Consider the following 26,549-nt stretch of genomic DNA (forward strand, 5'->3'; position numbering starts at 1 on the left):
TTTTGGATATCCATTTATTCCTGTGGTTGAAATACATGAAAATTCCTGTTCACCTGCTGAGACTACGTGTTCTAGGTATTGAGAAGGCATCAATATATTAGAGCAGGCATGAGAGAAAATCACTTCGCAGAGCATCCCCTAGTTTCCTGGCTTGAGGGTTCACTGGGGAATGGCTGTCTTTGCAACTTTAAACAGAAGCCTAAAGCCTGCAAAGAAGCCTTTGCCTTCTGCCTCCCTCGGCTATATGTGTGTTGCTTTAGTGATTCTGATTCTTTCTGCATCCCAGCAGTCATGCTGGGAGTCCTCCCCAGGCAGATACATTACTGTTTTCCAGACCATTTTAATACAATCACAGAAGGCAGAAAGAGGAAGCATAGGAAATGTACTAGGGCAAGGGAGGCTGAGCCGCTTTTCTTAATCATTCATTATACTGTGTACATCATGCTACAATGTTTTTATTCATCTCATTTAATCCTCTCAGCAGCTTTTCAAGATAGTTATTCAGCATTTTGTGGGTAAAGAAAATGAGAGATACAGATCAAATAATTGATAGGTTCAAAGGGAGACAAAAAGTCCGCATTTAATTTTAATTTTAATTTTTAGACCAGTCTTTTGCCTTAGGAAGTAGTAATATGGTTTACTTTAACCACACTTAGGTAGACTTCCTCAAACCCAATAACCATCCTTTTATTACTCTTTAGGTTTAGAAAAACCTTTGCTAAATTTTCTCCAGTTTCCAGCTTGGGAAGCTGTGGCTCAGTCAGATATATCATAATAGGTCATATTCCAATAGCAAGGGAAAGTCATTCATTTTGTAAATTAGAAGGTATTTTTCAACACAGATCATATATTTTAGTTAGGTGTCTTCATCCCCAGCAGCAGCAGAATGTGCATGATATGATTGAGACATTGGCCATATCAGTAGCTGTCACAATTTATATTGATTGTACTAGCTAGGCTGTGTCCTCTTTTCCCCTCACCACCCCTAATATATCCCTTTGGACTCATTCTCTGGAAATAATAATGAAAACCAATCATTAATTATGAGTACAACCTCAAAAATTTTAGAAGTTACCTGGCAAGAGAAGAGGAGTTTATAAGAAGGCAGATATAAACATCTAAGATAATAGGTTGGAGAGATGGAATGATCAGGTTAAAAGGGCCTGAATTTGGGAATCACTTGGTTTTTGAAGTCTGGGACCCAGCTGGATGAAAGGCATGTTGTCTTCAACAGTACTTACTGATAAATATCTATGGGATATTGTTATGGGGATAAAAAGATTTTAGAGGGGCAGCATAAGATAAAAGACTGTCTCTAGTTTTGTTTTTGCCATTAACTAACTCCTCTTCTCCAGCCACCTACCCTCTTTTTGTGTAAAACAAAGCAGTTGCCCTAATTTTAAGGGTCCTTCTAACTTTAAGAGACTATGAATCTGACATGTGTCCCACAAGCTAGAGTGCAAGGTTATCTACAGGAAAAGAGGAGGAGAGCAACCAGACAGCACATTTAAGTGCCAGGAGGGCAAGAGAATAAATGTCTCACAAACCAAAGGAAGGAATAAAGCTCATGCCCAGCCTCTTCTAAGGTTTATGTGAGCAAAGGATTTTAGAAGTCCTTTGCAAACTGGGAAGTTCTATATAAACGTGAGAGCTGATTTTCTTTTTTGGTAGTCATTTACAGATCTCCTTATCTGTGCCAGCCACTTTTTTAGGCACCAAAAATGCTAAAGACTCTTGCTTAGCAATGTAGAAAGCAGTCTTTATTGTGGGCAGGGAACATTTTTGCAGATAATATGACTTCACAGAGCATTTCCAATTAAAAGTTGGGTACAAAACAGAGATTTTTGGGTGATTGCCTTGGGGTAAGGCTTGAAAGGATAAGTCATAGGGAACTCCTGTCATAAAGACCATGAGCTGTCTGCTGTAACCCAGCAGCCTGAGGGCTGAAGAGAGTGGTTCTAATAGGTGGATGAAATTATAGTCACTGCAATAAGCTAGACTATAAAGGAGTTATGTTGAAAGGTAATAAATAAAAATGTGAAGGCTTACTTCTGAGTGTATGAAAAACTTGGCTCTCCTTTACAAATCACTGGGATTCCAAAGCACCAGACAAATCCCATCACCAATGACTTCTATTGATGCACTGGAGAGGGATGAGTCATAATATGCACAGAGTAGAGGGAGGACAGACAGCAAGCAAATAGTCTCATCGATAAATGCACGCAGTCCTTTGTTCTAATGCTGAAGGAGTAGAACATAGTTCAGTGACAGAGTTGAATAAGAAAGTCCTAATTTAGATTGGGTGGCCAATATGAAGAGGCAAGTTTTAAACTGAGTCAGAAAGAGTGAGTAGGAGTAGCCAACCGCAGACTTGAGAGCCAAGAGTAGCAGCATGGAGGAAAAAAGCCAGGGCATAAAAGAACCGGGCACATATGAGCAGGCTTCATCTTCAGAAATCCTATTCATCTAACCTGGGAAATGCCAGAGACCACTAGGAAAGCCTCCATAAAGTTACTTTTTTGTTTTTCAGCTGCTTCCTAGTCAACAAATCTTTTGTATATCAATGAACTCATCATTAAAATAAAAACAAGAACAACAACAACAAAAGGCTCCCAAATTTAGGAAGGTGACATAAGAATAGTAGCCCACTGTTCCATTATTGCTCAAAGTACTTTACCTGTTACCTTATTTATAGAAACTCTCCCATATTTATGCTCAAAGCTATGTTTGCTCAACTAGTAGAAAATCTCAAATAAGACCAAGAATTAGGAAGTTTGTACCATTCTGTCTAAGACAAGGTCCCTTTGCTACATAAAGTCCCCTGGATGGACAGAAAGTTGAACCTTTAGCATTAGTGTCTACCACCTATTCTGTCTGCCTTTCTGGTTGTTCTCTTCTGTTTTAGTAGTTTCCTAGAGTTGTTGTATTATGTTTATACATAACAGATGTATGTAATCTGTGTATTATGTTTACATAATTACTTGTTACATAATTATGTAACACATTCTAATAAAATTAGAGGCTTACAACAACAGAAATTTATTTTTTCATAGTTCTGGACATCAGAAATCCAAAATCAGTTTCAATGTGTCATATCAAGGTATTAGTAGGACTGTACTTCTTCAGAGGTGCTAGGGGAGAAGCTGTTTCCTAGCCTCTTTCAGCTTCTAGTGGCTGCCAGTGGATTTGTCAGTGGCTGCTTCACTGCAATCTCTGCCTGTGTGGTCACACTGCATTTTCCTCTCACATTGAAGATTGCATTTAAAGTCATCCTGGATAATACAGTATAATCGCCGTATCTCAAGGTGCTTAACCTAATGGCATCTGCAAAGACCCATTCTTTAAAAATCATTCTATTATAAAGACACATGCATGCATGTGTTCATTGCAAGACTATTTACAATAGCAAAGATATGGAATCAACCTAAATACTCATCAGTGATAGACTGGATGAAGAAAATATGATACATATACTCATGGAATACTATGCAGCTGTAACAAAGAATGAGATCATGTCCTTTGCAGGGATATGGATGGAGCTGGAGGCCATTATCCTTAGCAAACTAACACAAGAATAAAAAAAACCCCAAAGACTGCATGTTTTCACTTAAAAGTGGAAGCTAAGTGATGAGAATACATGGACACATAGAGGGCAACAAAACACACTGAGGCCTATCAGAGGGTGGAGGATGGAAGGAGGAAGAGGATCAGGAAGAATAAGTAATGTGTACTAGGCATAATACCTGGGTGATGAAATTAGCTGTACAACAAACTCATATGACACAAGTTTACCTATGTAACAAATCTGCACGTGTACCCCTCAGGTTAAAAGTTAGAAAATATAAAAAATAAAAGTGAAAATTTTAAAAATAGTTAATGCATAACAGATGCATATAGTTTTGGGGTACATGTGAAAATTTAAAACATCCATATCATCTGTAAAGATCAAATCAGTGTACTTGAGATATCCATTACCTTAAATGTTTGTCTTTATGCATTTAAATTATTCTCTTCTAGCTATTTTGAAATGTATAATACATTACCATAAACTATTGTCATCCAACTGATCTATCTAACACTAGGTTTCATTTCTCCTATCAACCCATATATGCATACCAATTAATCAAAGACCTTTTCATGTACCTTTTTAAAAATTTGGTTTTGACATTTAATAACTGTATATATGTATAAAGTATAGTGTGATGTTTTAATACATGAATACATTGTGTAAAAAACAGAGTGTTTGAGATATCTATTACCTCATACATTAATCATTTCTTTATGGGGAAAACATTCAAAATCTTCTCTTCTAGCTATTTTGAAATACACAATACAGTATAATCACAAACTACAGTCATACTACTCTGCAGTGAAACACCAGAATTTATTCCTCCTATCTCACTGGAACCTTGTTCTCCTTGGCCAATCTTGCCTTATTCCTTCTTTCCCCCCATCCTCCCCAGTCTCTGACAACCACTATTCTACTCTCAACTTCAATGAGAGCAGCTTCTTCTGATTTCACATATAAGCAAGATCATGTGATATTTGTCTATGTTCCTGGCACATTTCACTTAAAATAATATCCTCCAGTTCATCCATGTTGCCACAAATACAGAATTTTTTTATGGCTTAATAGTATTCCGTTGTGTATATATACAACATTTTCTTTATCCATTGATCTGTTAGACACTTAGGTTGATTATATATGTTTTTTGTAATATATATATGGCTTTTGTAAATAGCACTGCAATAAACATGAGAATGCAGATATCTCTCAGACATACTAATTCCATCTCTTTGGCTATATACCTAGAAGTGAGGTTGTTGAATCATCATGGTAGTTCTACATTTAACTTTTTGAAGAACCTCAAAAAAATACCTTTTTTACTTATAAATTAGCATTTCCAGTTTCTAGCCATTAGGTTCTGATATCTTTGGGTGATATTTTTCTGTCCATGACACTCTCCCTCCCACATTACTCTATTGCTCTACTGCCTAGAGGTGTCAGTTCATGGTCATACATTGCAAAATTCTCCAGGGCCTTGACTTTTTTTAGGCTACTACATATCTCTTCTAAGCCTCCAGGGCTCTCCTCCCTCCCCATAGTATGAAAATAATTTTGTTTCACACTTTCTCTTTTTTTACAGGGTGTTCTTACAGAAGAGCTTCTAGGGCTCCTAATTAGAGAGCTTTTTCCTTTATACCAGAGACCTGCCCATGTGAGATGAGTCACGGAGACAAGAAGGAATCCAAGCTGGATCTAGAATTACTAATCCCCCTATCATCCACGTTCCATTCCTAAATCAGGGATCATTCTGCTATAATGTATTGTTTCACATAATGATTTTCATATAGCTGTGTGTTTGTCTTTCCCAGTGCCAGGCTTTGTTCAGTCCCTCGATTCACTAGAAATATATAAGAGTAGAGAAATCCTATTTGCCAGTAGAGTCACTTACCTTCTTATACTGGAGAGAGATTATTCCCCTTATCCCCTGCCCCACCACACACACATACAATGGAGTGCTGTTACAAGAAAAATAAAGTGGGTCATAAGTGAAAAAACATCACATAGAAATTCCACACTAAAGACCATTTGGTGAAAGCACTATGCTAGGTATGTTATGTTTGGCTACATCCTCTCACTTATTTTTTCTGGGGTTAATTAGATTGTTTTGGTTGCAAAAAATTAAGAGTTACTCCAGTAACCCAAGCAATGAATATTTATTGAATGGTAACAAATACTTTACAGCTAAATTACTGCAGGCATCTTGTAGAAATAATCAAGACCTTAGCTGTGCTTCCAGGCCACATCAAAATGAAGATGGTTACACAGCTCTAAGCCTATAAAATCGTAAGAAAATCAAAAGAAAAGATGCATAATCAGAATTATAAAAATAATAAACAGGAAAGGATGTATAGTAAAAAGTTAAAGAGAAAAACCTAGCTTAGCAACTGAAAGGTTAGTCTGTATTCTATATATATATATCTTTTGACCTCACTGGCTCTTCTTTACCTGCATAGAAAGAGTTTGCCAATGCCCACTCTGGTGCTCTGTCATTATCCCAAGTAAGCTATTCATTACGTATCTTGGCACATCTACTTGTGGCCCTTCTACCAATCTCCAAACTATCTTTATATATTTCAAGATATAATTCCTCCAGGAAGAGGATTGATCCACCAAGTGTCCATTGGACTGGTTGGGCAGAGCTTTCTTTACAGCTCACCTCCATGGACCTGCAGACTGACTTTCTTTGGGGCAAGTGTCCATTTGTGGACCAATCAGCTATGGATGGTGAGGCCACGTGGTACTGGCCGGCATCACAGATGATTGTAGATGATTAAATTGAAAACCATAACAAATTGGAGATGGGAACCTCATAGAAGGTGAATTTGAGCGTGGAAGATATGTAAGACTTAGCCTATGGAGGACACCTACTTGCTCAGAGACCATGGAAATGAGCCCCATATCATTGGCATTTGAGCTTAGTGCAAAGCTTTCTTTCCCTCTCAGAATGACAGCAGGAGAGCTTGGTTATATAACGGATGTATCTGGAGACTAGTAACCATGCACACACAGTCTGACCCTGCCTGGAATGAGATCCCCAAAGAGACAACTAGGTAATGTGTTAAACCTTTAACACGAGCCAAGGGCTGAGTCAGCACTGAGGTAGCCACTCTCCTTGGCGCTGTTAGATACACATGGCAAGACTTCATTCTCATCATGTTTATGGCTCCAGCATTGCCTAAGGGAGTTATAAAAGCTAGTAGCGGCCTGTGTAATTTTTTTCCGGCATGGCTAAGAGAAAAGCCTTGAACTTGGAGACTGATCTCTGGGTATAAAGTGGTAATGGGCGATCATTCACACCTTTCCTTCCCAGCTGCATTAAATAACACTTTGGTATTCAGCCATAATTCACAATCTGCAGCGGCTGTGTCAGAGGGAAGGGGGATGTTCATTCACTGTTTGACTGCAATTTCAAACACAAATGCAGTGAAGAATAGTCTTGCTGATCCTACAGAAATTATTATTCTAGATGCAGCTTTTTTAATTTGTGCAAATTTTGGATCCTGTACTTACAGAAAAAAAGGAAAAAAGTGGCTGTGACCAGGGAGATGGTTGCATCTTCGAGTAGTGGGGATAAGGCACAATTTTCCTTTAATGAGGTGATTTTTTTTCTGCTGAAGTCTTGAACTCTGAAAAAGAAAATTGTGTTTGAACATATAAAAGGAACGCAGATGGAATGTCCTCAGTGAGGTGTTAAAACACAAAATCATTCCATTTCAGGGAGACATAACACATAAATTTGCAATCCCAAATGATGGCAATGTCTCTGGGGGTGGGTGGGACTGCTGTCCTTGTGAAATGCCCATCCTGTCCCTGAACACTTGGGCTCAGGAGCACTAGACATTCAAGTTCATGGCAGAGAAGACATGACCTTCCTGTACATTTCCAGAGCAGCCCCTTCTAATAAGCCACATAAGGTAAAGGAAGAGAAAGCAGAGGTCTGTGAGATAGAGGAATGGATAAAGAATGTTCTTTCCTTGGCTTCTTGGAGCTAAATTGAGAACAAGTGAAAAACCATTAATGTCTGATATGCATGGAGGCAGTATAATACAGTTTAATATTAATTATTATTATTATAGATTTCACAGTCAGGTAGGCTTTGATTTGAATTCCAGTCTCTCATTTCCTAGCGGAAAGACCTCAGACAAGTCACATTAGTTGTCCCAATTTTGGTTCCTTCAACTCTCAGAGAATGATATTAATACGTACAAGGTGCTATGATAATTAAATTGGGTAGTGTCTGTAAAGCACTTAGCATAGTGCCTAAAAAAATGAACGTGACCTAGCTCAGCATGAGCTGACTCCTGCCTTTCCTGCCTGCCTCATCTGAACCAATTTCCTAATTTGTCTCTACCCTTATGACACCCTGGCCTTATTTTTTTGTTTCTCAAATGCTTCCAGCTTTTTCTAGTTTATGAACCATTGACTGTAAGGTCTCTACTGCATAGTCTCCCAGTCTCTAACACTTCTGTTGCCAGTGTAATGTTTTTCAGCATTTACTTTCACCTCTTAAATGAGGTTCCTCAAATAAATACATCAGTCTTTCTTTACACAGAATATGTGAGATTGTGATTATGTGTGTGTTTTGTTTTTTCTTAGCACCTTGCAGTTTTCTGCCACTGCATTTATTATAGTTTTAGTTAAATGTATATTATATAAATTATCTTTTAAAATGTTAGCATCTTGTGTTGAACTGAAAGCTTTATGAAGGAAAAAAACCTGTGTGGTCTTATTCACCAGTTACCTCCAGCCCCTGTCACAGTAACTAGTACCCAGGAGTTATTAAACCTTGTGGATTAAGTGATAATTCCATTCCCTGAATGTGAATCACAGAAAGAAAATCAGTGATCATTACCTACCTGGAAGGATGAGACGGCATCTGTGCAGCAAATGGGAAATATTTTCTGGGTCCAGACAAGCGATCATGGTCCTCCAAAGAACAGAATTGCATCTCTGTTTTCCTTTTCCTTCTTCTATTTCTCAATGTGTAGTGTCTTAGTTTGAGCTGCTTTAACAAATAGTCACAGACTGGGTAGTTTCAACAACAGAAATGTAATTTCTCACAGTTGTGGAGGCTGGAAGTCCAAGATAAAGGTGCCAGCAGATCCGGCGTCTGTTGCAGGCTGGCTTCCTGGTTTGCAAATGCCCATCTTCTCATTGTGGCCTCATATGGCAGCGAGCAGAGACAAAGAGCATCTTCTCCTGTCTCTTCTTATGAGGACCTAATCTAATTCATTAGTGTTCCACGTTCATTAATGAATTAACTCCCAAAGTCCCCACCTCCTAATACCAGCACATTGGGGGTTAGCATTTCAATATATGAATTTTGGGGGGACACAAATATTCAATGCATAACATATACCCAACACAAGAGAGTCCATCAGAATGCACGAGCCCTTTACAGATAGGCCAGTTCTCCTGACAGAACTCGCACATATTTCTCAGCCCAATTTTGATTGTACTCATTGATTTGGTAAGATATGGTCCAAAGGGTTTTCAGGAAGATTCAACATATCTGATAATGTGGCTATGTTCCCAAGTAGATATTTTAATTTCAGGACCATATTTAACTGTGAAATTTAGCTTCCTCAATGCCAAAAGGTAGTTCATACAACTTGACAAAAATCAGCCACAAAGACTCAAACTCCTGGTGTATACACATTCTACTATTATATGATTCTCTTGGAAGAGAGGTGTGTTTTCTTGTTTCTGGGTCTCCAGGGCCTGAAACACTACCTAATATATGCTGGCACTTCATACATTTGTTGAATGAGTGAATGAATTGCTCAAACATAAGCTGATAACCCACATTGCAAGTATATATGGGAAACAAATTTATTGAGTGTCTGTTGCAGATATGTTTCATTTAGTAACTTATTTATTTCATACAACAATCTTATTGAAATGTACCCCCTATTTACAGATAAAAATTCTGACCAAATCTGTCTTTTATTAAGCACAACACAGAGCTGGTCCCAGACTTCACGGAGTGTAAGAAAGATAATTACAGTGCTGCCTGGGGAGGTCTAACGTAGAAATTATATTGAGAAACTCTCTGTAAAAGAATATAGGAGTCCGTGAAAGAACACTTAAAATCTCCATGGACAAGATACAATTTTTGAAAGAAGTAATTTTATTCTGAACCCAAAATAATGAGAAGCAAATACTCAGATGACAAGCAGTAGATGAGATTTCCAGAAACAGAAAACAGCTAATGTGAATGCTTGTCTTAGAGGTTTGATTGGCAAACCTGAGAAAGACACAGAATGTTGGTGGGGATGGAAGGTAGAGCTTACGTGAGGAGCTGTGAGAGATTAGGCTGGCAGGGACTGGACTCACAGCAGTCCCATAATCCTAAGGTACAGAAGAACTATTACAAGCTTTTGAGCCAGGAAAGTACAAATATATATATATATATATATATACATTTTTAATTTTCACAAAATTATATTCTGTTATAGCATTGAAAATGGATTGAGGAAGGGTACAACTGCAAGAAGTAAGTGAGGGCCAGAAACAAAGGATTCCTCAGTAAGAAATAAGGGTGGTCCACAATAAAGAAGGTAAATTATCTGGGATGGGGGATAGGGATATATTTTGGAATATTCAGAAAAGAATCAACACCTTGTGTAGTGGGTATTATGTCTAATTTATAGATACAAGATTCTAAGGTAAATGGAGGAAAATTGATGTGTCTGAGAACAGAGGGGGATCTCAAGACCAGGTAGTCCCCAGAGCTTAACTCTTCTCACCATGTGAAACCATCTCCCAGTAGCCTAATGACCCAGATCTGTGAACTCTGTCATCTCCAACAGAGACCACCATTATCCACAACACAGCTTGAACCTTCTCTGTATGGCAATCACACCACCTTCTGTTTCTTCCCCTTAAATACTGGCTGTTGTGCAAAGCACTTCAAATTATTAAATGCAAATTATCTTAGAAAATCGATTTCAGGATGCTTAGCCAGAGACTTTATTAAGCAGTTATTGATTGAAAGCAGAAAAGTTAACATGCAAATCAAATCTAGATTACCGGAGTCTCTCTCACACACATCTTCTAATACAGACAGGATGCTGCTACTTAAAAAACAAACAAAAATGTTCCTTGTTGGCACCTCAGAAGCAAGCACCTCTTTGCTTATTTGTTTCTCTCCTTGACAAAAATAAACAAATCTTTAAAAACATAATGAGTCAGGACATTCTCTCTGTGGTAAATAAGGGACTCCAGAAGGCCCCTGTTGAGGGTCATTACCCCTTTGGGGCCCCCTGGGAAGCATTCAGTAAATAATTGCTTCCCCACCTTACATGGACACCCCAGTGTTCCAAGCATGGGCCAGGGCCAGAGAGTAACTTCTAAACTGGGAGGATTTGGCTGATTAACTTTCCATTAAATGTTTCCCAACTCCATGCTGAAACTTCAGGGATCAAGCTGAGAGCGGAGAAAAAAGTAACAATCTGAATGCTTGGCTGGTAATTAACATCACCAGGTGACAAATCAATACTACCTGGCTGTTCCCATAAACAATGATAACAGGGAGGACTAGACTTCCAGCCTTTAGCCTCCTGGCTATTTTTCTGTGGCTCCTATTGCTTTAAAGACAAAAGGTGAAACAGGGCCGGGTGGTATTTCTTCAGCTGTAGGTGGTATTGAGGTCTAAAAATGCAAACAGGTATTTCAAAGAAAAGAGTTTTGGCTGAAAAGTAAATACGATATAACCTGGAATGTTGAACAAAAATGTGAATTTAGGTGAGCGGTTTTTCAATGTTAACATATATAAGAATAACTAGATGATTTATTTATAAAGTAGATTTCAGAAATTAAGTTTCAGGAGTATTCATAAGTTTTCCAGGAGATTTTGGTGTGGGTAGGTCACAAATTACATGTGAAGAATCATGTTAAATACACAACTGTTTCATTTATTAGGTAGTTTTATCCAAAAAACTTAACAAGTATTTGTTTCTTAACAACTTATAGCTCTCTGAAAAAGTAATGCATATAATTTCCAAGAAAAATTGATGTTCTTCTTTCTTAAATGACCACAAGTGGTGATTGCTAATGGGAGGTATGCACGTGTGGGGCACTGCCCACCTTTTCAAAGCTTGCAATGAGGTCAGAAACTGCCCTCCTCATTTCCTGTTTCACATTGAAACATGGGGTTTCATTTTTATCCCAGCAACTGCTGAAAACTCAGCTTCCCAAAGATATGACAGCATTGAAGCGAATGTAAAGCAAACTAGCAATTCACACTGTGCCTGTCAGAAATGAGTATCACTTGGTTTTCCTAACAAGTTAAAATGTCCCAGTGTGTCCCTGGAATTTGGTGTAGCATCTCAATGTGCCTCAGCACACACCTTGGGAATCATGGGTGTAAGCAGCAGTAAAACCAGGCAGATTAGATGGGCTCTGACCCCCAGGGCCTATGTTAATTGGCAGATAATGGGCAGTTGAATGGAAGTTTGAGAATGAGGGATTGCCCATCCTTTTGGAAATAGAAGATGCTTTTTAATTTCAGGGCAAATGGTCTCTAGCATTCTAACTTTAGGCTTCTCAGTAAGCCTAACTGGAAGAATTTGTTACTAAATGGTATGGTTTTGTTAAGCCTAAAGAACTTTTAATTTAGAAATGCTATTTCTTTTCTGCATACCTACTGCGATGACTCAGGAAAAGAGTAAAATACATACATTAGCTTATTTAATCTGCCCAACACATCTATGAAATATCGTTAGCCCTATTTTCTAGTTGAGGAAGCTAGAAATCAAATTGGCTAAGATACTTACCCAATATCCTACAGAGAGTAAATACTGCAGTGAGTCCCAGAACCCATGTCTGACTCAAAAGCCCAAACTCTTTCCTCTATAAGCAAGGGCTTCAATTTTGAGAGAGAGCTACTTCTCAGGTGCCCACTAGGTAGATCTGGAAGGTTCAGTTTGAGATTCCAATAAATTCCAGGTATAGATAACTCCCCTCTGACACCCAGATTTTTTTTTTAGTTAAGTTATTTGAGTAAATCATGTTATCACCTTATCTTATTGGGATTTAGTTCTTTTATCTACTTATGTTTACATAAAATAATGTTATCTGTGTTATTCTGTCAACCCAGTTCACTTAAAATCATCAGATTTTCATTGAGCCTTAAAAATGTCTCAAGCACTAAACTATGGGTGACAAATATATGGATTAGAAATTCTCTACACACTGGATGCTAAAAACTGTGTGTGTGTGTGTGTGTGTGTGTGTGTGTGTGTGTGTATGAGATATATATATATATATATATATATATATATATATATATATATATATATATATATAATTGGAGACACAAAAGGAGATGCAGTTTCATTGTGCCGGGATCAATAAAAGGGGATTTTTTTTTGTCCTATTTTGTAACTTATACTAAAACAGACACCACTCCTCATATCTTCTGTGCTTCTACTAATTTACTACTCACACAAACAGTTTTTAGCACCTAGTGTGTAGAGAATTTCTAATCCATATATTTGTCACCCATAGTTTAGAGCTTGAGACATTTTTAAGGCTCAATTAAAACCTGATGATTTTAAGTGAACTGGTTTAACATTAGAATAACACAGATAGCATTATTTTAGGTAAACATAAGTAGATAAAGGAACTAAGTCTCAAAGAGATAAGGTGATAACATGATTTACTCAAGTGACATAACTAAAAAGCTGAACAATTTTTTGAGAACCATTTATAGCCATTAACTGTTCTTTTTCCCCTATTTTTAAAAATTTGTTTTCAGAGCGTTAACTATGTGTAAGTGGTTGAAGGAAACATAGAATCCATAAAAACTCTTACCTAAACATAATGCTCTAACCTAACTAAAGGTTAAAGAATCTAAGGAAACCTTGTGTTTAGTACCACTAAAAACACACAAAAGTACTGATATTCATAGATTTTTAGGGCCTACAATTGTCCTTAATGTTATTCAATATTAAATACTCGTATTAGCTACTGTTATTATTAAAGAGTATTTAAATCTCTAACTCAAAATATATAGATGTTATTTGTATAGATAATGACATAGATATGCATACAGATATACATATCGAGTTAAAAACTGTCAGTGTTTTCTCTTCGCATTCTGGGATTTCCCTAATATTTTAGTCATATTGATATGTCAACTTCCAAGGCAGGAAAAAGCAAGGAAGCAATTATTTTAATTATTTTCTGTTAGCTTTCTGATCCCAATTACTAAAGAATGGTATTAACCTGAAGTATTTATTGATTCGTGTGTGTGTGTGTATTTATATATATATATATAAAATATAAGTATATATATTTACATATACCACTGTTCAATTGATATGTATATATTGAACCGTGGTTTACAGAGAGTGGGGACGAAGGGGAAGAAGCATTGATTTTGTTTTGGTAATTTTCATTTCAATTCCCATTTCATTATTAAGCAGAAAAACGTGCACAGTAAGCTGAAAACATGAGTGACATAATTCTCTTTAGTACTACAGAGGTTTACATTTTAACATTTACTTGACTGTGTTTATGCTCCATGGATAAATGGGTGAGTGGTTAAGAGAGCACATACAGAAATTAAAAAAAAATATATTATGGTATCTTCAAACCAGAGAAGGAGAAAACATTTAATTACAGAGTGAAATTGATGCTGTTTTGATAGCTGAGAGTACAATCTTCTACCTCTAAATTATATTAATTAGAAGGTGGAGGTTTTCAGCCCCTATTACACGCTCAGCATGGTGCTTGGGTTGGGGGTTCAGTAATAAACAAGAAAGATTCAATTTCTTGGCATTTGCGGCATCACTTAGTTTTATACAATCCTCACAGCAGCCTCTGTAGGTAGATCTTGTCTTCTTCATTTTACAAATGTGCAAACCAAATTCAAGGAGGTGAAGTAATTTGTCTATGATCACATATGTAGGAAGTGTTGGAGTCGTAACATGAACTCAAGCCTTTTTTATTTTGAAGTCTAATTATTTTCGCTATACTTGGATTCCTCTCAGTCCAGACATATTACAGATAAACAACTAACTACTTATTAATTGCTTCTCAATCTTTTTTCAACTTAGACTGGTTTCATAGATAATTTTACACTCTCTGGAGAACATGATAATCTTAACTTTGAATATAGTCTAATATTACATATGATAATGGTAATCACTCATTTCAGAAACCATAGGATTCCCTCTAACTTTTTACATCTCAGGTTTATCACCATTAGGCTTGCAAAAGTAATTATGAAGAATCACCATGTTCCATTTATACCCCCATTTCAAACAATTAATGGCGTAGAGCTGTTGTATTAGTATGTTCTCACATTGCGATAAAGAACTGCCTGAGACTGGGTAATTTATAAAGAAGAAGAGGTTTAATTGACTCACAGTTCCACAGGCTGTATAGAAAGCATGGCTGGGGAGGCCTCAGGAAACTTACAATCATTGCGGAAGGCCAAGGGAAAGCAGGCAAGTCTCATTCTCACATGGTGGGAAATGAAGGAAGAGAGAGAGAGAAGGGGAAGGTGCTACACACTTTTAAACAACCAGATGTCATAAGAACTCACTCCTTATCATGAGAACAGCAACGCGGAAATCTGCCATCATGATCTGATCATCTTGCATCAGGCCCCTCCTCCAACACTGGGAATTCGAATTCAACATGAGATTTGGGCAGAAACACAAATACAAACCATATCAACTGTCTTTTCTAAATTCTGTCCCCTGATCGACTACTTCATCCTCATCATGGAAGCTTATTAAAAAATGAAGATTCTGGCCAGGCACGGTGGCTCACGCCTATAATCCCAGCACTTTGGGAGGCCGAGGTGGGTGGATCGCCTGAGTTAAGTAGTTCCAGACCATCCTGTGCAACATGGTGAAACTTCGTCTCTATTAAAAACACAAAAACTAGCCAGATGTGGTGGTGCGTGCCTGCAATTCCAACTACTCAGAAGGCTGAGGCACAAGAATCATTTAAGCCCAGGAGGCAGAGGTTGCAGTGAGCCGAGATCATGCCACTACACTCCAGCCTGGGTGACAGAGTGAGACCCTGTCTAAAATAAAATAAAATAAAAATAAAATAAAGTAAAATGAGATTTTCTACCCTCTATTGAATTAGCATTTCTAGGAGATTAAAAAAAAAAAAAGCCTGAGGAGTCTGATTTTAATCCATTTGCCTAGGTCATTTCAGTCTAAAACCACTATGAGAACTACTTCTATATGAAATACTACACTATATATGGAGTAGAAGTATATCTCATGCCCTTTATTACTAAAGCTGATTATTAAAAGGTCAAAACCTCAACTGGAATAGTAGCAAGTTCAGTACTGTTCTTTTAGAGGGGACTGGACTTCTCACCACTGTTGTTGAGAAAACAAACCAAAAAATCAAAAAATAAAGATTTATGCAAAATGGATTCTATTCCTAGGACAAAACAGGGAAAGTCCTGGACTATAATTGTTTTACTGATTTGTTATTGCTTCTGTTTCTCTTCCTGCCACATCATTGCCATTAAAAGTCAGTCTTTGGCCAGGTGCAGTGGCTCACGCCTGTAATCCCAGCACTTTGGGAGGCTGAGGCGGGAGGATCACCTGAGGTCAGGAGTTCAAGGCCAGCCTGGCCAACATGGCAAAACCACATCTCTACTAAAAGTACAAAAATTAGCTGGGCATGGTGGCAGGCACCTGTAATCCCAGCTACTCAAAAGGCTGATGCATGAGAATTGTTTGAACCCGGGAGGTGGAGGTTGCAGTGAACCGAGATCCCGGTATTGCACTCCAGCCTGGGTGACAAGAGTGAGACTCCATCTCAAAAACAAACAGACAAACAAACAAAATGTCAGTCTTTTTAGATTAGACCTCCTGAACATTGAAGAAAAGTGATGTCAATCATTTGAGACTGAGCATGGAAATCTGCTCAGTACTTCAACTCCAATTTTCATCCTCAACACAGCTATCCACCTAAGTCTCCCTAGGAGTTATGTCCAATGTGGCCTCCATATCCTGCCCTCAATTCAAAAGCAAAGTAGTGCCTTCTACTCCCTTTCTCAGTCAAGAGAGCTTGATGGCTTCCAGTGGACATAGACCTCTGAATTAAGACACGCCCATTTGTGAAAAGTTCCCAGTATGTCCTCTACCTTATCTCTGGAAAGTTTTCATTCTTTATTACAAAGGATGATTATACTATTCCTTCTTTCCAATAGAGCTTAATTGTCTTTTAAAAGGTCGAGACTTTAAAACCACTACAGATGTTTTCCTGAGAGGGTCATTCATGCCGGGTCTGCAATACAATTCACTCTTCCCAGGATCACCAAATGAATCTCTGAGTCTTCTTAAAAATAATAAAAGTAACAGCAGAAATTCATGTTAGGGCTTTGTAGCATGGATATAAATGCATGCATTCCTTATTACTGACATCATGGTCTCCATTTTTTTCAATTACTATGTTCCCCATGTCAAGATGAAACAAAGGAGAAAAAGCTGCTTTTTAAGAATGTACACTAATTCCCTCCTAAATCATTGTGCTAAAATATCAAAAGGAATTATAGCTGTCTGCGCTAGAGATGTATGAAGTGATGTGTCCACACCTTTTCAGTTCCTGTTAGGAATCAAAACAAGTGTTTCTAAACCACTTTCTCTTTGCTCTGTAGAACACAAATTCTAGAGGATGATAATATGTTTTACACACACAACACACTTTCCTCCATCAAGTGTTATAGAAAACAACCAGTACAACAAAATATTTTACTGCAGATTCCATAAATCAATCTGAATCTTCAGAAAAAAATTGTAATTTTATAGTTTTCCTCAAGCTAAATTCATGGAACCATTTTTCCACTGTATATCTTGAATGACTGACATTTTACAAAGTTCACCCTAGGAAATGTTAATTCCAGCCAACTTCTGTTATTCATCATTCAGTCAACCAATTTTGAATACCAGCAATGTTATCAGCAATCCTATGAGAAATGGTGTAGGAATGGAAAAGTGTCTAGGAAGGAAAGGAAAACAATACACAATATGATAAACATTATCTTACTTGTCATACACTATGATATAATAACACTAATAGTTATCGTAACTACCTCATATGCATTCTCATTTAACTCTTTCCAATGTTTTCTGAACTCCAGCAACCGTGCAGAGCACATAGAAGTCACAATAGAAATATGAAGTCATTCACCGACACGTTTTCCTTCCTTGCATAAGAATATGTTTTAAAAATCTGTATCTATGAATACACAAATACAGTATCATAGTCATGCAAAAAGGTATCATATTATACATATTATATGACTGTGTGTTTTAAGTGCAATATGTTTTTTCTTTTAGATATACCATCCCCATAATAGATACCGCATGTTAGGCTTATATACCATAGTTTTTTCCATGATCATATGATTACATACATATGCCTGTACATCTTTAAAGCCTGTAGACATAGCTGGAATTCTCATTTAAGAAACATCAGTGGGCCAGGCACGGTAGCTCACACTTGTAATCCCAGCATTTTGGGAGGCCGAGACGGGATGATCACGAGGTCAGGACATTGAGACCATCCTGGCTAACGGAGTGAAACCTCGTCTCTACTAAAAATATAAAAAATTCGCCGGGTGTGGTGGCACATGCCTGTAGTCCCAGCTACTTGGGAGGCTGAGGCAGGAGAATCGCTTGAACTCAGGAGGCAGAGGTTGCAGTGAGCCTAGATTGCGCCACTGCACTCCAGCCTGGGTGATAGAGTGAGACCCCCATCTCAAAAAAAAAAAAAGTAATAAAGAAACCTCAGTGATCTTGATTTCAGAAGACATTCTATAGAAACCTAAAATATCTAGGACATCAAGCTGAAAAGGGACTCAGAAGAGTTCTGCCATGGATATGAATAAGTTTTAATGAAATTTGATCAATTTTTTTTTACATGTTCATTTTTAGGTATGAATAAAGTTATATAAGATAAGCTTCGATACTTAGTAGAATCTAAATGAGCACTTCAAATGAGAGTTAATTTTTTAAGTTATAAAAAAGTCTTCCAGTTCAAGACCAGCCTGGGCAATATGATGAAACCGCATCTCTACAAAAACTACAAAAATTACATGGGCATGCTGGTGCATGCCTGTGGTCCAAGCTACTCGAGAGGCTGAAATAGGAGGATTGCTCGAGCCCAGGAAATGAAGGTTGCAGTGAGCCATGATTGCACCACTGCACTCCACACTGGGTGACAAAGCAGGACCCTGTCCCCCTCCACCCCCCAGTGAAAACCTTCTGTTATGGTTTAATCTCAGCATGTTTTCTTATATGAAATGATAGTGGGTTTTGCAATCAATGATACCTTAGGTTCAATAAAACATAGTACATAAACACATATGCATACATATGAATTTTTTATCTTTTTTATGAAAATAGAATCATAGTTTATATAGTTTAATATTACATTGTTTTTCTCAATGCTATCTTATGGAAATTTCTCCAAATCTAAATAATATATCTCAAATTAATCTATTTTATTGGCTAAATATTTCCCAATGAATTCATTATTGCATTCCTCTATTGATAGGCATTCACTTTATTCTTGCTTTGTTTCCACTATAAACAATGGTATAATAAATATGCTTATAAATGTGTCTTTACATACTGTAGATTTGTTTATTTGCAATAGATTTACAGAAATGGGATTGTTGGGTCAAGATGAGTATGGCTATAGTTTGAATATGTGCCCTCCAAAATCAGGTATTGCCAATGTGTTAATATTAAAAGCTGGTGCCTGTAAGAGGTCATGGTTGTTCCTCCTTCATTGATGGGATTAAAACCCTTATAAGCCCCACAAAGCATTAGGCTATCGTTTGCCCTTCTGCATTTTGCCATGTGAAGACACAGTGTTCCTACCCTCCAGAGGATAAAGTGTCAAGGCAGCATCTTGGAAGCAGAGAATGAGCCCTCACCAGGCAACCAAACCTGCTGGTATTAATACATTGATCTGGGACTTCCCAACCACCAGAACCGTGGGAAAATAAATTTATATTCTTTATAAGTGACTCAGTCTGAGGTGTTCTGTTATAACAGCACAAATTGACTAAGACATGTATCCAATATAAAATCTGATAGACTTTGCCAGTTTGCTTTTCTGAAGGATGAAAAGACTCTAACTTATTTTAGCAGTGTGTGAAAATATTTTTTCTTACAATCATAACAGAAATAGATATTATGATTCTTTTTGAAGTTGGCTATACTTTAACTGATTTTTGAATACCTTGTCTATATTTATATGTCATTAGGTTTTTTTTAAGGATTTTCCTATTGATATATTTTATCTATTTTTCTATTTGGCTATCTTTTTGTCAGTTTATAGGAACTATTTGTATATGATAGGTAAAATATTTTTGTTATCAGAAATATATTTGTTCCAAATCTTTGACTACTGTCTTTATATCTGAAAATTTTTCCTCATTAAATTATTCTTAATTTTTCATCTTTATCTTTAATCTTATTACTCCAGAGTATGCAGATTTGGTTAATTTCTACTAGATTTTCTTGCAAGTTTTTTGTTGCTCTTTTGTTCTTTTAATTTTTTATTCCTTTTGGAATTTATTTTGTATACATTAAAACCGATGTTGAATTTTATTTTTATCCAGTATGTCATCACCACTTACTAAATATTGCATCCTATCCCACTTATTTGATTGGACTCTTAATTTTACATATACTACCTTCTTATATACACAGATACATGATCTGAATTATCTTTCAGGTTCCGGTGACATGTTGATCTGTCCCTCTACCAATAGCACATTGACTATCACAAGGCTTGATAATGTATCAATAGCTAGATGACAAATACCTCTCACTAATCTTTTATTTTCCCCCCAACTCTTTCTCTTACCTATTCTCAGACATTTATTCTGCTATGTAAGCTTTAAGAAATTTTCTTCCAACCCTTTTTAGCAGCCGTCACTGTTTGAAGAAGGAAGAAGGAAGAATTTAACCTAATATTAGTGAGATAATGTATATAAAGTAACATACTTTGTGAATGGCAGAGGGAATATTTTATCCAGCCCAATCTGATAGATCTGATTGTAAAATAATTAGCATTACACCCAATTCTACCTACGTGGTTTCCTTTGATGCTTACCAAAGACTTGTAGCTATAGTTTTCTATTTTTACAGATAAGGAAGTGAGACGACTAAAAGGGGAACTAATTTGCTTAAGACTGTGCATGTCATTTTTAGGCATATTTCCTTATTCTTTTTATTTTTTATTTTTTAAGACAGAGTCTTGCTCTGTTGCCAGGCTGGAGTGCAGTGGCGTGATCTTGGCTCACCGCAACCTCCACCTCCTGGTTTCAAGTGATTCTCCAGCCTCAGCCTCCCGAGTAGCTGGGAATACACGTGTGCACCACCACACCCAGCTAATTTTTGTCTAAGTACCTGTCTAAATATCAAAATACCTTTATCCTCAGCATGAAAATGCCTGTGCACTTTGCAAAAATCAGTCTAAGCAGCTCTGGACATGAAAGTGAAGCAAAGTGGGTATGATCATCTGAGGAAAAAAAAAAATCTGCATTCAGTGTGCAACATCACAATCAGTAGGGCATTCTGTTGCCAGTAACCTGGATACTGAGCCTGGTTTTGACCAACGGCAAATTTTCGGAACTCCTGACAATGCAGCAGGAATCACAAGCCTTTTGCATCAAATCCTGTGATTCAGGTCTTAAAACCTGAACTTGACTGCCTCCCCATGGGAGTCACAAGTTCAGAACTACTGGCTTTTGTAAAATTAGATCAATGAAAACCTTGATACAATCCTTGTCCACATCTTCAAAACCAGAAGACCTCATATTCCAGTTTGCCCAGAATAGTCCAGGTTTATGTCTATTGTCCAAGTTTGCTTAATAAGAAAGTCCCTTTACTCTCAAAATTATCTCAGCATGGATAATACATTATATGGTCATGCTATGCAGAAAGAGACAATGTGAGACATGGCATATGTAGTAGTACAGAGCTGAACAAGCTCACAGGGTAAGGTTTACAGGGTTATTAGCAGAGAGCCAGAGGGCAAAGACTCCAGGAAAAAGCAGCCATCACTTGTTATATGTTATTGCTATCTTAAAGAACCATCTGGTCAGGTGAGGTGGCTAAAGCCTGTAATCACAGCACTTTGGGAGGCTAAGGCAGGCAGATCACTTGAGGCCAGAGTTCAAGATCAGCCTGATCAACATGACAAAACCCCATCTCTTTGTCTGCTGCCATCCATGTAAGATGTGACTTGCTCTTTCTTGCCTTCCACCATGATTATGAGGCTTCTGCAGCCATGTGGAACTGTAAGTACAATTAAACCTAGTTCTTTTGTAAATTACCTAGTCTCAGGTATGTCTTTATCAGCAGCATGAAAATGAACTAATATAACACTCAACCTCTCTTTTCTGTCTATATGAAGTCACCTATTATCAATATTTTATATAAATAAAAACATACAATATGTGATATTTTGTACACATATACATATTTATAATATAAATAAAGCACATATATAAAATGCATATATAATTTATATTTCTTTCCATATATATAAAAATACAAAAAAACACATTTTTTGTGTTTATCCATTGATCGACATTTGGGTTTTTCTACCTTTGGTTATTATGAATAGCAGTGTTATGAACATTGATGTGAAATTATTTGTTTTCAGTTTTGGGAGGGTATATATACCTACCTAGGATTGAAATAGCTGTGTCATATGGTAACTCTATGTTTAAATTTTTTAGGTGATTGCTGAACCATGTTCTACAGTGGATATCATGTTACATTCCCACCAGCAATGTACAACTGTTCTGATTTCACCCTATCCTTGCCAACACTTTTTTTTTTCATTTTTTAAAATTCTACTAGGTGTGAAGTGCTATCCATTGTGAATTTTCTATATCTGGGATTTTGTAATCTGTAAATAGAGATAGTTTTACCTCTTCCTTTTTAATTTGGACATTATTTATTTATTTTTGCTAATTGCTCCACTGAGAACTTCCAGTACAGTGTTAAACAGAAGGACCAAAGTTAGCATTCTAACTTTTCTTTCTCCTGATGTTAGCGGGAGAGCTTTCAGTCTTTAACCATTGAATATGATTGTGGTTGTTGATTCTTCATAAATGACTTTTATCAGGTTGAGGAAGTTATCTCTACTCCCAGTTTGTTGAGCATTTTATCATAAAAGTCTGATGGATTTTGTTATATGTCCTTTCTCATAAATAAGATTCTGGGTAAAACAAAATAAAAAATGAAAAGAGTAATGAATGATTGATCAGGAAAACTAAAATTAAAGGATGAGTTGATTTATAATTAGATAGACGAGAAATGAGAATTACTTTAGATGTAGAAGGAACAACATGATCAAACCCTCATAGGCCTATGTAAGCATGATATAAGAATAGTAGGTGACTTTAGCTGCTTTTCAGTAACTCCCTACATTATGTTTGAAAACAATTCTATGTAGGTGTTCCAACAGCCCCAGCTGAGATCTCAGATAACAGTCAGTGTCAATTGTTAAGCAGGTGAGTAAAGAAGTTTTCATGATGATTTCTGACCAAGCCATAATCTCTTAACTGTATGATGCTGATTAAGAACCACCTGACTGAAATCAGTAAATCCCCAAACCTATCAGAGATAAATAAAGAAATGATTGTTTTTGCTTTAAGCTGCTGAGTTTGGGGGCATTCTATCACACAGTAGTAGATAAATGAAAAACAGAAACAAAACAAAAACTCCATTATCATACTGTAGAAGTAAGGCTGGATTATGGAGAGAGAAGTAAATTTCATACAAGGCTTGAGTACATCTGTTTATAAATTCAAGTTATTCATTCACTAGGCATTTTATCTAACATGCACAAGGCCAAGTCACAGACACTAAAAAAACAAACATGAGTACAAAATAGTCCCTGCTTCAGAGACAGTCAGTACCCAAGGAGGAGAACAGACCGTACCAAAGGCGAGCAATAGTAAAAGAGCATGTGTCCTACAAGAATGGTGGTGCATGCTCAATGTCATGGGAGCACAAAGGAGGAAGTGAGATTCTATGTAGAGACAAGAAAAGGAAGAGATTTTCAAAATAAAAGGAGGAATTCATTTTGAAATGTGGAAAATAGGGAGGAGAATTTCCAGTAAAAAGGAACAACATGTATATATACAAGTACATAAGTGTTAAATTATGTGGTTTATCCAGGGCCTGTAAGAAGTCAATCATGGCTCCTGGCTAACATGGTGAAACCCCGTCTCTACTGAAAATGCAAAACATTAGCCGGGCGTGGTGGCCGGCGCCTGTAATCCTAGCTACTCGGGAGGCTGAGGCAGGAGCATGGCATGAACCTGGGAGGCAGAGGTTGCAATGAGCAGAGATCGCGCCACTGCACTTCAGCCCCTGGGCGACAGTGTGAGACTCTGCCTCAAAAAAGGAAAAAAAAAAAAAAAAGAGAAGTCAAACATGGCTTGAGTATTGGGGACAGGGAGGGGTGACAAGAAATAGTGCAAGATGAAGTGAGTGACATTTTAAAGTAATTCGGGCTCTAATCTGTACTCTGAAGGAAGACAATCACTAAGATGAATATTAGCATAATATATTATACAAAGATAAAAAGACATCCTGATGACTTCAGATTTTTTTCAGGAGAAAAGGGGTTTTCTCATCAGAACCACTATAAGCTATACTGTCTTTCTTAACAAACAGTACAGAAAATACAGTCTAGTCACCGTAAGAGCCCTTTGGAAAGGGATTGGTCATTTAAATTAAGTCATAATATGCACGTAAAATTTAACGGATGATATCAAATGGTATCTCTTCTAACTTCCCTCTTCCCTTTTCTGACTATATTTCTCTTTACTACTACTATACACACAAAACCTCCAATTAAATAAGAATTATTCATATATCCTTCCATAACAACTTCCTTGCAAAGAAGAATAAAATGATAATCACAAATACAACTAAAAAGTGCTATCAAGTGAAGGCATTAGTGCACCTCTATGATCCAATCACCACATTAACACTTGGAGACATAGTTCCAAGCCTTCCCAAAGTATCTTTTTTCTCTGATTATGACAGAGCTCTTGATCATCCTTCTTGGCAGCCTTCTTTCACTGCAAATCAAAAATTATGATGACCCTTTGGAATATACTGTTCAAATTTTAAAATGTCAGCTTAAATATCTCACTGAAGCTTGTGAACCCCTAGCAAAGAATAGGAATGTAGCTTCCAAATAAACAACTGATTTGCTTGGATGGTGTCCAAAAAGGGTGATAAGTGTCCCCTTGAAAGGGTGCATTGGAATTACATTACCCTGGGTCTATATAAAATATTATTACTAACATATTCTGCATGCATGTTTACTATTAATAATACTATTAAATAATAATAGCTATGTGCCTGATGATGATCTTAGCACTTTTGTTGATTAAGTCATTTAATCTCCACAGTCAGCATTATAAGACAGTTATCTCTCATTTGGGATGCTCACTCTTGGAACCCAGCCACCATGTTGTGAGAAAGCTCAGGCCACATGCAGAGGCCACATGTGAGTATTTCAGCCAACAGCTCCAGCTAAGCCCCCAGCCAGCAAACAATGTCAACTTCAGGCATGTGTACCAATGAGCCTTCAGATACTAGCATCTCAGCCTTGGAGTTCTGCAGCTGAGACCCTAGAAACCATGGAGCATCCCTCCTGTGCCCTGTATAAATTCCTGACCCACAGAAACTGTGAGAATGGTATGGTAATTTATAATGCAAAAACAGATAACTAATAGAGTAATAAAGTAGGTAACTAATATTTCCACATTGCAGATGAGGAAACACTGCTGTAACTATTTCTTACAGTGTCTGTTTTCTCCAATAAGCTTCATTAGGCCAAAGACCAAGTCTTATTCATCTTTGTATTGTTTGCCCTAAGCACTGGTCCTGGCACTAATAGCAAGCAATGAACATTTGTTCAATAAAAGGAGAATGAGAACTGTAGTTAGAGAGTAGAAAGAGCCATTCTCCTAAGTGAACTTATCCTTTCTTTACCCAGTTCTCCCTGAGGACAGTCATTATTCACATAAGCAAGCAAACTAAACCATTTATTACAGAAAATGAAGCCTGTGAAAATTGAATAAAGGAGGTGAATCACAATCTGGAGCTGACTTAAGAGGTATTTTTGCAGGAAGACTGTTGAACCTAAAGTACCTTTCCACCAGCTACTGAGACAAAGGAATCTTCTTTTTTCCTAACATTATTTTTAGCAATGGCAGTCTTCTAAACCAATAGATGGCAATGCCAGCTAGTAATGAAAGAGCCCAGAGACCAGAATCCTTCCTATCTTTAAACTTTAATTTATTATACATTGTCTCCCTCAGATGCTGTGGCCTGCTCCCTGGTTTTATGTACAAATAGCAGAGAAACACCTATAAGCCTCTAGCAATTCTTTCAGTTCCTTTTCTGTGTCTGTGCTTCCCTTGGCAGGATTCTGTGTGTGCTTTGCATCCAGTGGGGTGTTACTGTAATGCTTTGTAACAGAATCTGCCCTTGCACTACTGGCACCATTTGGCAAAAAGGGCTAGGAATTGAAGTCCCCCTGAGGTATCCCATAGACAATGACTGATGGATGTAAGCTTATGAAGCTCAGCTCTTCTTGACTTAGGACAAATTCTTCAGAGTGATTTACATTCCAGAACTCCCCTTCAGGATCCATTTGAGGCCAGAACTTATGATTTTCTTCCTTGCCCAGCTTACCCTAGTATATTAAAGGTTTGTCCTGGGTGTATGATTTTTTAAAAATAAATCAATTGTCACAAATCCTAATCATAGAGTCTGCTTCTGGAAAACTAACTTCAAGCAAAAGTGTATCAGCAACTTTTTTGAGAAAAAGAAGTAAGATCCTGTTAACAAATGATCATAAAGGAGGGCACTATTTTAACTCCCTTAGCTATTATTTAACTTCCCAATTGTATTCAAATTTCCCTAGAGTATTACAACAATGT

General features: G+C 37.2%; 1 long non-coding RNA gene across 1 annotated transcript in view; it reads right to left on the minus strand.

Moving 5' to 3' along the window:
- LOC130540593 (uncharacterized) overlaps window positions 1-21,133 on the minus strand; it is a 67,395-nt gene extending 46,262 nt beyond the window's left edge. Inside the window, exons 1-4 of the long non-coding RNA XR_008954587.2 lie at window positions 20,997-21,133; window positions 8,425-8,495; window positions 7,079-7,194; window positions 5,457-5,523 (exon numbers count right to left, since the gene is read on the minus strand). This is a non-coding gene — a long non-coding RNA (uncharacterized LOC130540593). The remainder of the gene's footprint in view (window positions 1-5,456; window positions 5,524-7,078; window positions 7,195-8,424; window positions 8,496-20,996) is intronic.
- Between the last annotated feature and the right edge of the window lie 5,416 nt (window positions 21,134-26,549).

The sequence above is a fragment of the Pan paniscus genome, chromosome 9 (genome assembly GCF_029289425.2).
Source record: "Pan paniscus chromosome 9, NHGRI_mPanPan1-v2.0_pri, whole genome shotgun sequence".
NCBI lineage: Eukaryota > Metazoa > Chordata > Mammalia > Primates > Hominidae > Pan > Pan paniscus.